The sequence below is a fragment of the Ovis canadensis genome, chromosome 22, assembly GCF_042477335.2.
Source record: "Ovis canadensis isolate MfBH-ARS-UI-01 breed Bighorn chromosome 22, ARS-UI_OviCan_v2, whole genome shotgun sequence".
In the NCBI taxonomy this organism is placed as follows: Eukaryota; Metazoa; Chordata; class Mammalia; order Artiodactyla; family Bovidae; genus Ovis; species Ovis canadensis.
This window is the reverse complement of record NC_091266.1, coordinates 25268246-25282514: the sequence shown is the minus strand read 5'-3', so window position 1 is coordinate 25282514 and position 14269 is coordinate 25268246. Positions and strand designations below refer to the sequence as shown.

The 14269-nt window shown below is 42.2% G+C and overlaps 1 protein-coding gene across 1 annotated transcript in view; it reads left to right on the top strand.

Moving 5' to 3' along the window:
- RNLS (renalase, FAD dependent amine oxidase) overlaps positions 1 to 14269 on the top strand; it is a 365754-nt gene that overhangs the window by 296687 nt on the left and 54798 nt on the right. The gene's annotated exons all lie outside the window — the stretch shown is intronic.

Here is a 14269-nt window from a genome sequence, read left to right as displayed (position 1 = left end):
TCCTGCCCCCAATCCCTCCCAGCATCAGAGTCTGTTCCAATGAGTCAACTCTTCGCATGAGGTGGCCAAAGTACTGGAGTTTCAGCTTTAGCATCATTCCTTCCAAAGAAATCCCAGGGCTGATCTCCTTCAGAATGGATTGGTTGGATCTCCTTGCAGTCCAAGGGACCCTCAAGAGTCTTCTCCAACACCACAGTTCAAAAGCATCAATTCTTCGGTGCTCAGCCTTCTTCACAGTCCAACTCTCACATCCATACATGACTACTGGAAAAACCACAGCCTTGACTAGACGGACCTTAGCCGGCAAAGTGATGTCTCTGCTTTTGAATATGCTATCTAGGTTGGTCATAACTTTCCTTCCAAGGAGTAAGCGTCTTTTCATTTCATGGCTGCAATCACCAACTGCAGTGATTTTGGAGCCCAAAAAAATAAAGTCTGACACTGTTTCCACTGTTTCCCCATCTGTTTCCCAAGAAGTGATGGGACCAGATGCCATTGTTTTCTGAATGTTGAGCTTTTAGCCAACATTTTTACTCTCCTCTTTCACTTTCCTCAAGAGGCTTTTTAGTTCCTCTTCAGTTTCTGCCATAAGGGTGGTATCATCTGCATATTTGACGTTATTGATATTTCTCCCGGCAATCTTGATTCCAGCTTGTGCTTCTTCCAGCCCAGTGTTTCTCATGATGTACTCTGCATAGAAGTTAAATAAGCAGGGTGACAATATATAGCCTCGACGTACTCCTTTTCCTATTTGGAACTAGTCTGTTGATCCATGTCCAGTTCTAACTGCTGCTTCCTGACCTGAATATAGGTTTCTCAAGAGGCAGGTCAGGTGGTCTGGTATTCCCATCTCTTTCAGAATTTTCCACAGTTGATTGTGATCCACACAGTCAAAGGCTTTGGCATAATCAATAAAGCAGAAATAGGTGTTTTTCTGGAACTCTCTTGCTTTTTCCATGATCCAGTAGATGTTGGCAATTTGATCTCTGGTTCCTCTGCCTTTTCTGAAACCAGCTTGAACATCTGGAAGTTCACAGTTCATGTATTGCTGAAACCTGGCTTGGAGAATTTTGAGCATTACTTTACTAGCATGTGAGATGAGTGCAATTGTGCGGTAGTTTGAGCATTCTTTGGCATTGCCTTTCTTTGGTGGAAAACTGTAAACAACCTAAATAAACACTAATAGATGGCTGAATGAATTCCAATAGATCAAAACAGTAGAATTGAATGCAGTCATTTGAAAATGCGCTCTTCAAGCATACTTGCCAATCTGGAATAGTTCTATGATACAACATTAAGAGAGATCACCCCAAATATGTAACAACAAATTCAGGATGTATTATGGTTTTCATTTGATTAAAATAAAAGATGTATGTCATGTACATTTGTGTGTGTATATAAAGAAAAATACTCAAATCTTAAAGTTCTGAAGGTGGTGGGATTTTGAGTGATTTTTATGTACTTTTTCAGTATTTTACAAGGAACAGACAGGCTGCCAATTGACCTTGTTTTAAAGTGCTCCAGAGGGCAGAACCAAGACCAGTGGCATTAGGAAAGCAACTGGAACTAATATGAGAAAGAAATTTCTAAGAAACAGAACTTTCCAATGTGCAGCAGAACTCTGGGGGCTTCTCTCTGCTCTCCTGGGACATGTGGTCACCAACTAGAGTATTCCACCAACTAGAGAGGCCACAGGAACTGTGCTGCCCAGCCCCAGCTAAGCCATAGCACCTAGGCGAGGGCAAGGGAGGTGGGGATTGAGGTGATAGAATGCAGATTCCTGCGTCACGCATACTCATCTCTCTGAGCTGAGCGTCCAGGACCGAGGTCTGGAAATTTGCATTTTCTTTAAATTTCTCCAGGGGACTCAGAGGCAGTCAGATAATTTCTGCATTGGAGAAGCCACAAATTAGATTTAAGTTTGCTTCCCATGTGGAGACTCAAAGCATGCCTGAGACTCAAAAGTCTGGAGATTTTCTGACTACTGACTGTATAAAACCAAGGAAATGCAGATGTAGAGAAAGGACTTGTGGACGCAGTGGGAGAAGAAAGCGGGACGAACTGAGAGAGTAGCATCGGCGTATATACACCACCATGTGTGAAACAGGTAACTCTTGGGAAGGCGCGGCATAGCGCAGGGTGCTCAGGGCTCTGTGATGACCGAAAGGGGAGGGGGCGGGGATGGAGGGAGGCTCAAGAGGGCGAAGATATTTATATTTACCGGTGATTCACGTTGTTGTACAGCAGAAACCAACACAACATTGTAAAGGAATTATCCTCCAATTAAAAAGAAAATAAAACCAAGGAGAGTAATATAGATAAAAAGGGAAATATGCTAGATGGGGCTGGAAGGGAGAATGGAGTCACCTGCTGTTCAGCACTGCCCAGTGTTTAATAATTTAAGCATTTAACCTCTGGTCTAGGAGCCCCTCACCTTGTAACCCAAGTGAGAGAATTTTCTTGTTCTTAGAAAAAGGCATGCTAACATATTTGGTAGTGTGAAAATCGCTCAGTTCAGTCCAACTCTTTGTGACCCCATAAACTATACATTTCATGCGATTCTCCAGGCCAGAATACTGGAGTGGGTAGCTGTTCCCTTGTCCAGGGGATAGTCCCAACCCAGGGATCGAACCCAGGTCTCCCACATTGCAGGCGGATTCTTTACCAGTTGAGCCATAAGGGAAGCTCAGTAGTGATTTAGTAGTAAAGGGGCATTTTTTTTGTCTACAACTAACTCTCAAATAGTTCAGAAGAAAAAAAAATTAGATGAGGAGATGAGAAAATGCTAATGTAGCTAAGCTAGAAATTTAAGTAAAAGATAAATGGACATCTTTGTCCTGTTTTTTAATCTTTTCTGTAAGCTTGAAATTTTATTAAAATAAAATGCTACCCCATCAAAAAAGACAATTTACAGACAAAGCGAACATAATGGTGATCCCTAGTCCACTTGACTCTAAATCACCAAGCATGCTTTTCCATTCATTCATTTATTCAACCAACATGGATCAAAGGCTTATTCTGTACCAGGCTCTCCATTAAAAACACTTGGGATGTATCAGAGATCCAGCGCTTTTCTGCCTGCACACTGGTCACAGTAGAGTTTGGTTAACATAAAATGCAGATTCGGGGGGCTCAAGACTGAGTACATTAGATCTCTGAAGCAGAGACAAGGGATCCATAATGTATAAAATTTCCTGCAATGTTGCTTATATACATTAACGCAGAGCTGTTTTTCAAAATATGGACTTTGTTTTTTTTTTTTTTTTTTTTTCAGTTGAATCTTGTTCTTTTATTTATTTATTTATTTATTTAATTTTTTTATTTTTTTATTTTATTTTATTTTTTAATTTTAAAATCTTTAATTCTTACATGCGTTCCCAAACATGACCCCCCCTCCCACCTCCCTCCCCACAACATCTCTCTGGGTCATCCCCATGTACCAGCCCCAAGCATGCTGCACCCTACGTCAGACATGGACTGGCGATTCAATTCTTACATGATAGTATACATGTTAGAATTCCCATTCTCCCAAATCATCCCACCCTCTCCCTCTCCCTCTGAGACCAAAAGTCCGTTATACACATCTGTGTCTTTTTTCCTGACTTGCATACAGGGTCGTCATTGCCATCTTCCTAAATTCCATATATATGTGTTAGTATACTGTATTGGTGTTTTTCTTTCTGGCTTACTTCACTCTGTATAATTGGCTCCAGTTTCATCCATCTCATCAGAACTGATTCAAATGAATTCTTTTTAACGGCTGAGTAATACTCCATTGTGTATATGTACCACAGCTTTCTTATCCATTCATCTGCTGATGGACATCTAGGTTGTTTCCATGTCCTGGTTATTATAAACAGTGCTGCGATGAACATTGGGGTACATGTGTCTCTTTCAGTTCTGGTTTCCTCGGTGTGTATGCCCAGAAGTGGGATTGCTGGGTCATAAGGGAGTTCTATTTGCAATTTTTTAAGGAATCTCCACACTGTTCTCCATAGTGGCTGTACTAGTTTGCATTCCCACCAACAGTGTAGGAGGGTTCCCTTTTCTCCACACCCTCTCCAGCATTTATTGCTTGCAGATTTTTGGATCGCAGCCATTCTGACTGGTGTGAAGTGGTACCTCATTGTGGTTTTGATTTGCATTTCTCTAATAATGAGTGATGTTGAGCATATTTTCATGTGTTTGTTAGCCATCCGTATGTCTTCTTTGGAGAAATGTCTATTTAGTTCTTTGGCCCATTTTTTGATTGGGTCTTTTATTTTTCTGGAGTTGAGCTGCATAAGTTGGTTGTATATTTTTGAGATTAGTTGTTTGTCAGTTGCTTCATTTGCTATTATTTTCTCCCATTCCGAAGGCTGTCTTTTCACCTTGCTTATATTTTCCTTTGTTGTGCAGAAGCTTTTAATTTTAATTAGATCCCATTTGTTTATTTTTGCTTTTATTTCCAGAATTCTGGGAGGTGGATCATAGAGGATCCTGCTGTGATTTATTTCTGAGAGTGTTTTGCCTATATTCTCCTCTAGGAGTTTTATAGTTTCTGATCTTACATTTAGATCTTTAATCCATTTTGAGTTTATTTTTGTGTACGGTGTTAGAAAGTGATCTAGTTTCATTCTTTTACAAGTGGTTGACCAGTTTTCCCAGCACCACTTGTTAAAGAGATTGTCTTTACTCCATTGTATATTCTTGCCTCCTTTGTCAAAGATAAGGTGTCCATATGTGTGTGGATTTATCTCTGGGCTTTCTATTTTGTTCCATTGATCTATATGTCTGTCTTTGTGCCAGTACCATACTGTCTTGATGACTGTGGCTTTGTAGTAGAGCCTGAAGTCAGGCAAGTTGATTCCTCCCGTTCCATTCTTCTTTCTCAAGATTGCTTTGGCTATTCGAGGCTTTTTGTATTTCCATACAAATCTTGAAATTATTTGTTCTAGTTCTGTGAAAAATGTGGCTGGTAGCTTGACAGGGATTGCATTGACCATAGTGGTTTATAATAGCAATTTAGTGAGCAAAGATTTTTTTTACATTAAAATAATAGAAAAAGAGAAAACAGAAAAGAAAATAAGAATGCTGACACATGGTAAGAGTCACTATTATTTTATAAAACTTTGGTTTCCATGCCCTTGAGTCACTAAGTAAACTAGGTTTCATGTAGAAAACCACTGCTAGAAAATATGATATGTAAAATATATCACTTCTTTTTTCCTCTCTAGCCCCTGTACCCAACAGTTCTCCCTTAGTCCAGATTGAGGGCTATTGAGAGCCTGGGGCGCATTCACAGCCTTGAGAAGCAACAGGCCGTTCCAGGAATTTGACTCACTGGCTGTATCCCTGGTGTGACAGCCCTTCCTTTTCCTCCTGCGTGGGGCCCAGAGCCGCACTGTCCCACAGATGGCAATGTCTCCAGCACGTCACCTCACCTCTTTTGAAGGACGCGACAGAGCATGGCACGCTGTCTATCCTGGCACTTGTTGGCAGAGAGAGAGCCACCACAAGAAAGGAACTTCTGAGACTGAAAACTTCCGCCTCCCTGGATGCTTTTTTGAGGAAACAAGAACACAGGACACAGCCCAGCCCCTTTTCCAGGCCACAGTGCTGGGTGTTTAATTCAGGCTCCTCATGTCTGGTTGAAATCCTATGTAGCCCATACTTTCTGACCCAGATGAGACAGAACCGTTGTCTTAAATCAAAATGAAACAGGATGGGGTTAACAAACCCACATGAAATGCGCTGAGGACTCCTCTCGGGGAGCCCAAGAGCCTGCTGAGCTGACCAGACCAGGGACGTTCCTGTGGTTGACTTTTGAGCTGGCCACGCAAGTCTTGTTGTCACTAGGAAGAGAAATCCACAGGCCAGTTCAGCAGAAATGGTCCCCTAGCTCCAGGGAGGGCAGCCATAGGTGAGTCATCAGCAGTTCAGAGGCCTGAGAAAGGCCGCTTTCATCTCTGTCTCATAGCAAGAGGACTCTCTCTTAAGGAACTGAAAATGGAATTACTCAAACTAAAAACTGCTAACCTCACCAGGACGATTCCTTTCCTGACCCGAGAATGGGAATTGCCATTGGTAAACCCCCCCAAAATGAATGTGGTTCATCAGAAAAGGGCAAAGTGAGATACTCTCAGATGTATTTAGTGACATGTTCACAGCATTAGAAGCCAGCCCTTCCCCACCTCAAACCAAAGCACTGAAATGCTTGATTCTGTGCAGTTGTGGTAGAAATGTCCTCTATCAAAGGCAGACTCTAATACCGCAAGCCAAAGATAAATAACAGAGGAAATCATTGAGACCATGACCTCTTGATGACCCCCTGGAGCTAAATCTTTGCTAGACCTCAGAATATGAAACAGGCCACCAAGCCCGCCAGCAGCAGTTTGTGTATGAACAGCCTGGAAGCCATCTCCGCCTGCAGAAGACTGGCTCTCTAGAAGTTTGAGAAGAGAAATCCCAAAGGAATTTCTTGTTCTATTCCCCGAAGCAAGGGTTTGCTGTTTAGGTGAAGAACCCTATTCTGAGAAATGAGCTCATTCCTGGGCCTCTGCCAGAGTTGCCCTGAAAAGGTATTTGCCTGGGAGTTGGGATGGAGTCTACCTCCTGTCCAGTGTGAGATATTAGTATTTGAAAAATGTGTTCTCTCACTAGCTAGCAAATAAAATGAACCTCGGGATCTCACAAGGGGCTTCTTCCCTCTGCTGATTTCAGTGACGGATGTAGATCATCAAACATTACGGAGTGTTTGCTAGCTGAAGAGGATTGTGCAAAGTTCTCCAGGGATCCTGAGCAGAACCAGACTCAAGTTGCTCCTGTGAGGAAGCTCTATGGTGTCCCTTCTTGAGACAGTGTCACAGCACAGGAAAGAAACTCCTGACTACCACTTCCGGTTTAGAAACCCCGGAGGCACAAGACAGCAACGGAGACTGTAGGAAGGCAGTATTTAACAGTCAGGGTGTGGCCTGCTCTTGGACTGTCTGGCTTGATGACTGAGGCAAAGCCAGCTAAATCTTCAGAATAAAAAGTATGGAGAGAAGCTGAAAGATAAACCTGACCCTCAGTGCAATAGGAAGGAGACCTTGATGGGAGGAGGGATTCAAATGATCAAACAAATTGGCATCTGTTGGCTCTAAGAATCACCAAGCAGCACAGAGGTCAATTGACAGAGATTATATATATAGACATGGATGTCATTGGGTTTTTTGTGTTTCACCCTTTTCTCTTCTTGTCAAAGAGGTCATCTCTCCCCCAAAACCTAAAATAGCCCCAAAGTTTAGAAGGCTTATGGGTCCTCTTCTCAGATTTCCCTGGTGGCTCAGATGGTAAAGCATCTGTCTACAATGTGGGATACCTGGGTTCGATCCCTGGGTCAGGAAGATCCCCTGGAGAAGGCAATGGCAATCCACTCCGGTACTATTGCCTGGAAAATCCCATGGACAGAGGAGCCCGGTAGGCTACAGTCCATGGGGTCACGAAGAGTCGGGCACGACTGAGCGACTTCACTTTCACTTTCTCAGAATATAAAGGATTTGGGTGAGATAAGTGGATTTCCAAGTATGCTTCAGTCATGGAAGTTTTTATTCAGACCAAATTGCCTGTTGTCTTGTAAATAAATGCATCACATACAAGGAAAGCAACCCTTCAGGGGGAAACAGGACTCCCACTGGGTTCCTTTGTGTGCCCCATCCCCTAGTCCTGTCTGACTCTTTGTGACCCCATGGACTGTAGCCCTCCAGACTCCTCTGTCTGTGGAATTCTCCAGGCAAGAATACTGGCAGGGGTTGCCATTTCCTCTCCAAGAAGTCTTCCCGACCAGGGATCAAGCCCACATTCTCTTGAATCTCCGTCACTGGCAGGTGGATTCTTTACCACTAGCGCTACCCTGAGAAGCCCCTGAGTTCCCCTGAGGGGTCTTCAAAGTACAGTTTCAACCAAGACTAAGAAGAACTTCTCAGATCCTTGCTGCCCGATTCTGGAACTTCATGAGCCTATGTCCTCTCAGAATTCATGACTTCTGTCCTTGACTTATCATGCGGCAGTCATCCAAACGGCTTGTCTAAACCTTGTGAAACCCAAGTGTCCTCTCTCACCACATCTAATCTCTAGGAGTGAGCTAGCCCAGGCTTTGGTTTGATGATGGGTGAGAATAACCACTCAGAGCTAGTTAATGTCACTGTCACTTTGGGTTTCTGCCACTGCATCAAATAAGCAGTGAAAAAATACGAAGATAGGAGAGGGAAAAAAAGACAACCAATAAACTTGTCTTGTGCTCGGGACCTTAGTTTAGTATCCTAATCCTATCCGCACATAAGGAACCAGCTCTTAGGGAGTCCGTCACCAATACTCCTTTGTTCAGAGAACTGCCAATTCACACCCACTCCTTGTGAATGCTAAACCAGAGTCTTGTTCACTAAAACATTTTATTCAATCTCATGGTTATAAAATACTTTTTAAAGTTGACAAAGAAGCCTGATGGATGTGATTCCCCTGGATTTTGCATTATATTGCTTCTTCCCCCAAAGAAGCTATCCCTTCCAACAATTCACTGATCTGTTATTATAGACTCCAACAATTTGCTGACTTCAGGGAACATATGTCAGTTGTCTCACTAGTATCTACTGCCTTTCTTTCCAAAGACTTCTTTTGGATACCTTCCCTTTTCCCATCCTCAGTCCATGTGATGTGAGATGGGGCATCCCTCCTACATCTATTTTAATCAGACCCTCACACAATGTTGGCTACAGCAACTGGTTCTAGGTCAAAATAAACATGAAATAAACACATTTTATCAGGTTGAACCTCAGAACCTTGCAAGAGTTTCCCAGTAGACTTGGATTTGTGAATATCTGTCACCAGAGCTCCCGTAGCCATGCCACTATAGAAAGACTGCCATTAAGAATAGGGGTCCTAACTGTGATATGATAAAACCATGAAAACCAGAATAGAATCCTTCTGTCTGGAGGGCTGTATCTCACCCCCAAACTCTAGGTTGTTGGCCTGGTTGAAAGAGGATAATTTCACCACTTTAAAAAGGAACAGAAATAGAAATGCCAAGAGTGTGAAGTATTCTGGGACTACTGGGCATCCAACATGCTGTGTTAATCACAAAGGGGAAAAGCCCTCTCTTTTGGCCGGGAATCAGGGGAGTTATTTTGGGAGCAGCCTCATCAGTGACCCAGACGTTTCCATTTGAGTTCCAAAGTTTCAAAGAACATAAGCCTTGAGAGTCTTTTCCATTGGCCCATGTTTCTTTCTCCACAGTGCTTTCTGCACAAATCTGCTACAAATCCAGCATGCGCCATCTCCAAGGAGCCTGCAGAGAAGCAGATCATTGTCATTAGAGAGGGTGAGCTTTCCTGGGAAGTGACTTATCTGCCCATTCAAAAGACCTCATGGCTCATAGTCACTTGTGTCTTAACTGGCTTCATTAAAAAAGTATTTGGAATGCTACGTGCTGTGCTCAGTTGCTTCGGTCATGTCCAGTTGCTTGAGATCCCATGGACCATAGCCCACCAGGCTCCTCTATCCATGGGACTTTCTCAGCAAGAATACTGGAGTGGGCTGACATTTCCTTCTCCAGGGGATCTTCCCTACCCAGGGATCAAACCCGCATCTCCTGCACTGCAGGCAGATTCTTTCACTGCTGAGCCATCAGGGAAGCCTTCAGAATGCTATACACACCAAATCTTACCAGCCTATCTTCTATCAGTAAAGTTCCCCATATCAAAAAGCCCAACAAATGACAACCATTTCTACAATTTTTATAATGTTTTCGATGTGAATTTCTGTAACCTGAGCCACTAAATGCCCGAGAGATGAGGGAAGAGGGATTCAGAGAAAAGCACTGCATGATACAAGCCCTAATGGGATGACGGACAAGTACTCTACTCAGGTAAGCTCAGACCTTCCTCTTCTTCAAAAGAGAATGATAAATCAGTTATAGTAACTGATTATGTCCTTTAATTATCAATTATGTACTTCTGCATGATCTCATTTTATACCTAGACAAATCCTATCAAGAAGGTAGTATTTGTATAATCCTCTTTGAAGAAATGAGAACACCTAGTCTCAGTATGCATAAAAAATTTGTCTGAACTAACCCAGGGAGCAAATGACTGAGCTGAGACTTGAACCCAGGCCATCCTGAATCCAAAACCTGGACCCTTAACTTCACTTCCCTATATCCCAAATCATTGCGACTTTGGGAGAGCCTGAGCTTATACATTTGATGGGTTATTGTTGTTATTTAGTCACTAAGTCATGTCTAACTTTTTGCAATCCCATGGACTGTAGCCCACCAGGCTCCTCTGTTCATGGAATTTTCCAGGCAAGAATATTGGAGTGGGTTGCTATTTCCTCCTCCAGGGAATATTTCCAACCCAGGGATCAGATCGAACCCACATCTCCTGCATTGGCAGGTAGATTCTTTACCACCACTGACAAAGCACATTTGGTGGGAGGCAGCTCTTTTCAAGAAAGAGAAAAAAATATATGAAAACAAAATTCAGCACAGAGCCTTATAAGAGGTTCATGCAAGTGAGAGAGGCTGAAGTTTAAGCTCTATTAACTTTCCAGTAAGTCTGCTTTTGATTGTAATGATGCCATTATTGGCAACAGTGTTAATAATTATTCTTCAAATGCAAATATATGAAAATCTGGTTGGTTTAGGATTTTAGGATTTACTTTGGAAAGCAAAGTTGTTCTGGGTGCTCAGAGGTCCTGTCTGCTCCCTTCCAAACCACTGTATAATTTCTCTGCATCTGAGTTACACCCCACCTACTCAAAGTTTCTCCATATTATCCTTGTATCTCTATTGATCTGCCTCACTTTCAACTTAACAATAATTATAATTATGATTAACATTACTAGAGGTGCAAGGCACTGCTTTAAGCAATTTTTTCGTTGCTTGTTAGAAACTTTTCAGATGAGGATATTGAAGTGCTGAGAGAAATCTGCATTCTTAACCACTACACCAGAATGCTTCAGGTAGCCCAGGTCAATCAAACATCAACACAAGAAAACTCCACAGAGGCCAGAATAAAGTACAGTATCACAGTGTCTTGATAAAGTAACAGACATAAGGCTAGATGTTCTGTAAATCACAGACCTAATGCCCTGATCTGAAGTCTCCCTTTAGGCACCTGTGAATAGTGCAAGAACAAAAATATATTTCAAGTCAAGTCAGCTATTCTGAGACATACATGACCTTGAAATCTGTGATTTATTGATAAGAAATACATTTTCCCCCTGGGTTGCAACTGTTGAAGAATAAGCTTGGCAGTGCCTGAATTTATGTATTTATCATAAGTTTTATACTTTTATAGTTATTATCGAATTACTCATACCAGAAAGTTGTGCTTCCCCAGAAAACTGGTCGCTAACCAGGAATGGTGCCAGAGGAAACTAGGAGGGTTGTGTCAGATTACCTGGTCAAACTGGCTTGGCCAACTTCCTGGGATTGAAGTGCCAAGAAGAGTGCATATCTGAGTCCTGTTCCATGAACCTCAGTGTTTGAAGAAAACACAAAATTTATCTAGCTCAACCCCCTTTCATTTACAGATAAAGGCAATGAGACCTTAGATGCCAGAGGTCACTAAGATCATGAGCATAGTTCACTCAAAAAACTAGTTGAACAGATTATGGAGCTAGCACAGAGGACATCCCACTGCCCCATATTGCCCCATGGTTAAGACATGCCATTGGGCACTAGATCTATAATACTTCAGTTAAAAAAATAATTCTATCGATGACATACACGTACAAGGTTTTCATTGGTCTGAGCTCTGCCTGCCTATCACCATTGTCTCCTAAAATCCTTCAGTATGAACATTTGTTTGTTTTGGTTTTGTGGCTGTGTGGCATGCGGGATCTTAGTTCCGCAACCAGATATCAGACTCACACCCCCTGCATTGGAAGCACAAAATCTCAACCCCTGGACCACGAGAGCAAGTCCTCTCACTCTCTATTTTCCAGAAAGTACTCACTATGCACTCTTGTCTTAGCTCTGGCTGCTGGAACTAAATACCATAAATTGGTGGCTTATAAATTTAAAAAACGTATTTTTCACATTTCCAGAGGCTGAAAGTCTGAGATCAAGGTGTCACCACGGTTGGGTTCTGAGCCCTCTTCCAGGCTGCAGACAGCCAGCTTCTTGCTGTATCCTCTCAGGGTGGGAAGTGGGGGCACGAATTCCATTCATGAGGGCTCCACCTTCATGACCATGGTGGTCAACAGCCCTCCATTCAAATATCCTCCTCTTGGGAACTAAATTTCAACATATGAATTTTGGGAGGGGGACACAAACATTTGATCCATAACAACTCTCGCTGCTCTGAGCCTTGTGCTTTCTCCATCTGGGCTGCCTTTCTCCCGATTCTCCACCAAATGAACTCCTTCATTTTTCAGAACTCGCAAGTGTCACCTTCACCATGAAACTTCCCATGAAGACTGCTCATACTCCACCCATCCATCCAGAAAGGATTGGTGTGATCCTTCTGTTTTCTCAGAGCACAGTTCTCAGGGCTTTTAGCACTTGCCACACTGTTTTTGGCTCTGGGTTTAACTTTATTCCCTCGATTAAACTCTGAACGGCTTAAAGTCAGAGATTCAATGCTGGTCATCCTTTTAGTCACTTAATGCCTACGCTCTAGTGGGCACTAAAAAATTGTAACAATAATCAGTGACCTTCAACACCCATAATAATCCTAAAGGGAGGGTCAGGTAGGGGTAGATACTACTACTCACCAAGGCTTCTGGTTCTCTTCTTGAAGTTAAGCACCTGCTTTGGCTGATGAAATTTAAGTGGAAATGATATATGTCACCTCCACATATAATTATCTAAGAGCAGGCACTCTTCTCCCCTGCAGTGGTGACCCTAAATTCTCATGGTTGTTAGGCAACATCATAAGGTGGGGAAGCCTCAGTCATTGAACAAATAGTGTGGGTGAGAAATAGATCTCTGTGGTTTAAAAGTCATTGATAGTTTGTATTTGTTACTGCAGCATGACTTAGCCTTTCCTAACTAATACCAATAGGGTCTCATGGTATCCCCTTTTTATAAATGAGTTAAGGTCACTCCGGTGAAAAGTGTCAGAGTGAGCATTCAAATTCTCTTAAGATGTCATGTTAGACCTTGCCTTCTAGACCACTGTGAAATAGAAAAGGAGGAAGGAAAGCAGTCTTTTTCTATGCTTGAGCATCCCAGCTGCTGCTTCCTTTCCAGCTCCCGGTCATTGTCAGGAATTGGTAGAGCAGCTGTTCCCTCAGAAAACACCTAAGCAAGTTCTGCTGCACCGCCTTCCCATGTGTGGGACGGTGGAGACATCCGCAATGCGCTTTAGCTTGAGAGATTTGAGCTTATCAGTAACAGAGTATCAGAGACTGCACTTTATTTCCCCCACCTTCTCATGATCCCTTTGCCAAAGATCCAGATCTCTGGCACAGGGATAAGCCTATCTTTTCCAATATCCAGACCTCACAGGTTCCTAACATTCAAGGTAAGAGCACCTCTATAGAATCTGATCAAATGGTTTTTATTGTGACCTAATGGCCAACTCTTAGGCCAGAGATTTATTGCTAACCATCATCACCTTAGCTCATCTTGTAGCTTTGAATTTATCACTTTTCCCATTATTTCAGTTTGTTCACTTGTAAAAGAAAAGAATGAATATTTGCCATCATCAGATAATAATTGTGCTTTGCATGGAAATGAGCAGTCATGATTAGCATACATATCAGGGTTACACAGTTAATATTAATTATCTCATGTATTTCTCACGACAGCCCTAGGAGAAAGGCATTATTATATCCTCTGTTTACAGCCATGGAAACTGAGGCTCAGAGAAATTAACTAACTCACCCAAAGGTATCAAAATAAATGAGTTATGAAGTCAGGGTGCAGACCTGACTTTAAAGACGGTTCTTTCCACAAGTCAAATTAGGTTTTATTTAATAGGATCCAGAATGCATAGTTTTAAACATTTATCTTTGGTGTCCAAAGTCCTTTGAAAATGTATGCCTAAAAGACTCTCTTACAGGAATCACCATTAATGTCTCAGTCAGTCAATGATATTCATAAACTACCCTTTATGTCCTACCAAGAATAATGACAATAAGATTTTACATACAAGACTGCCTTTCAGCTTCTCAAAGAACTCTCCCTATCTATTGATGCATTTTATTCTCCCAGAAATACTATGGTTCCTAAGACATGAGGTTGAAAAATTTGCCTAGGGAGTTATTAAGTCTTCTCACTCTTCATCCAGTGAAATTTCTTCCA